General features: G+C 37.1%; 1 long non-coding RNA gene across 1 annotated transcript; it reads left to right on the top strand.

Moving 5' to 3' along the window:
- Window positions 1-222: 222 nt before the first annotated feature.
- LOC110906218 lies at window positions 223-944 on the top strand. Its single transcript, XR_002573754.2, has 2 exons — window positions 223-597; window positions 706-944. It is a non-coding gene; the product is annotated as an uncharacterized LOC110906218 (long non-coding RNA).
- The last annotated feature ends 1,551 nt before the right edge of the window (window positions 945-2,495 follow it).

The following is a 2,495-nucleotide window of genomic DNA, read 5'->3' as shown; positions in this document are numbered from 1 at the left end:
ATGTTTGAATTAGTTTTGCTTTGCCTTGCCTTGCCTTCAACATTCACATTGTGCCAACACCATGTTGCACTATGAGTACTTGACCATCTGGTTTGAATTGTAGTGTTTGTTATGTATTTGGCTGTTATTGGTTGAGGCCATTACTTCATAAGAGGAACTTAACAATATTAAGTTTGTGGCTTTACCTATACTAAGTTCAATTAGCAAATAGCAGTTGCTCACACGGGTTCATGTCCTAATGAAAGGATTTCTGTCTTGACAAATACGTTTGAGTATACAAAGCTAAGTTTTAGAGATCCTAATTTAGCTTTTAACTGATACATTTGAGACAGAGCTAAGTTTTAGAGATCCTAATTTAGCTTCTTTATTTAGGAACAAATATCTATTTTTAATCTGTAATGATATCAAATTTCTTTTTCACTTTGTTTATATAATTGAAATACCAAGGTGCTCATATGAAGTGACATTATAACTTTTCGAATCCTACATGTTTTCCTTTTTTTCGTAATCTTTCACAACTCTCAACACGATTGTGAGCCTAATGAAACTGATCTGGACATGTGAACTTACAGAGAATGTTACCCAACTATTCATCAAGTAAGTCCTACGATTATTTGCCGATTTGTGTGATTCGATAGTGTGTGTTGATGTTTTAGATCTGGTTTAATAACATTTTTTTTGTCTTTTGCATGATCACAACAACAGATAACCCAGTCGGGATATGGAACTTTTCTTCTGTGTACGGTCTTGATATGTTTGAGGCAAAAGTTCGTGGTGAATTCGGCATCGGATTGAATATTCAGATTTTGGATGATGTTAAGTTGGATGTCTTTATCTTACATGAATTTGGACAAGATAGAGATAGTTAACGTTCCACCACATTTGGTGTATGCATGTTCGAAAGCGAGTCGGATCGACAAATATAATACATTTTCATTTGATGGTGACGTAATTTTTTTTTTCAAAAATGAGTCGTGTCAAATATAGCGTATGATTCCGAGTTACTATAACTTTTGACGTCGCCGCAACGCGCGGCGGGTCAAAATCCTAGTATAAATCTAAACACAAACATGCTCTGTCCCTACTATCTCTCTCTAGGGCTAAACCCATCACCACCTGTTGCCACCAACACCACCACCTCCCGCCATCAGCACCACCACCCACCCCCACACCAGCAACACCACCGCACTACCCACCACCGCAACAGCCTGAAACCTAAGCGGTTTATGCCACGCTTTCCGTCGCAAATGGTTTCCCCACAGTTCACCACCGCACCAGCCTGAAAATCGATTTCAGTAGCAGTTTGAAACCTAAACGATTTCCCATACGCTTTCTGTCGCAAATGGTACATCACAAGCTCTTCATCGGTGGGGTGAAACAGGAACCCAGGTGCTAGTGATGTCGCTGGCGGCGGTGGTGGCTTTCCGTCGCAAATGGTACATCACAAGCTCTCAACTGTAACTTTATCCCTAGATTCATTCACCACTTGAATCTTTTTTCTTGGATGTTTTGTTAATTGCCGAAGACGTTTTACCATCTGTAGACATCATATTTGCATAATTACCTAAGCAACATTATATACATATAGAACAAATTCCAAACTGCATTTCCCCTCTTTAATTTAGCAAAATACTAATGTGTCTTGAATTCACTGTTCAGTTTTATACAACTCATTTTAGCAAGGTGTACAACTAAGTAAAGCATATCCACTCAATGAAAGAAGCCATCAACTTCATAATCCTCCCCAGACCGCCTCTTCTGACCTCCACAACTAAGTCAAACCACCAACTCATTTTAGCAAAATATTTATTCTCCTCTTTTAAAAAAAATTAAAAAAATATTTAGTTTGGGTGGTTTTTTTATTTTTTAGGGGGTTTAGGTTTTTTTCTTTTTTTAGGTTTTAGAGGTTTTTTTTGTGCGGTATAGTTTTTTTTTTTGGCGCGCGGGGGGTGGGGGGGTGTGTGTTAGGTTTTTGGGTGGTGGTGGGTGTTTAGGTTTTGGGTGGTGCTGTAGTGGGTTTAGGTTTTAGGTTCTTGGACACTTGTCACTTTATAATGACTTTTTTCACTTCTTATTTTTAGGAGCCTTTGTAGAATAACTTAACCCCAATTTCAAATAGTTGAAGCACGAATTTGAATACGTTATTTAAAATATCGCTTATAATTTGTCATTCATTTTTGTGGGATGTAAATCCTTTTGGGCATTTGGGTTTTCTCTTTAGCTGTTGTAGCGAATGTCCGTATCATAACAAACCAATGTTATCGTTTCGTTTACGTAACTGTTTGCGACGTGTGTGTGTGACTAAACGTTTTACCGTTTATTTTTTGTTCGGTTTAATGATCCCGCCGCAACGTACGGGTCCTAAAAACTCGTTATATATTATTCTGGAACAAATTTCAAACTGCATTTATATAAATCTAGAACAAAGTTAAAGGAAAAAAACATTTTATTCTAATAACAAAATAAAAATTCAAGTTCTCAGATTTTTATTTTAA

The sequence above is a fragment of the Helianthus annuus genome, chromosome 14, assembly GCF_002127325.2.
Source record: "Helianthus annuus cultivar XRQ/B chromosome 14, HanXRQr2.0-SUNRISE, whole genome shotgun sequence".
NCBI classification, from domain to species: Eukaryota; Viridiplantae; Streptophyta; class Magnoliopsida; order Asterales; family Asteraceae; genus Helianthus; species Helianthus annuus.
Note: the sequence above shows the minus strand (reverse complement) of the source record. Positions and strands in the feature narration are given on the sequence as shown.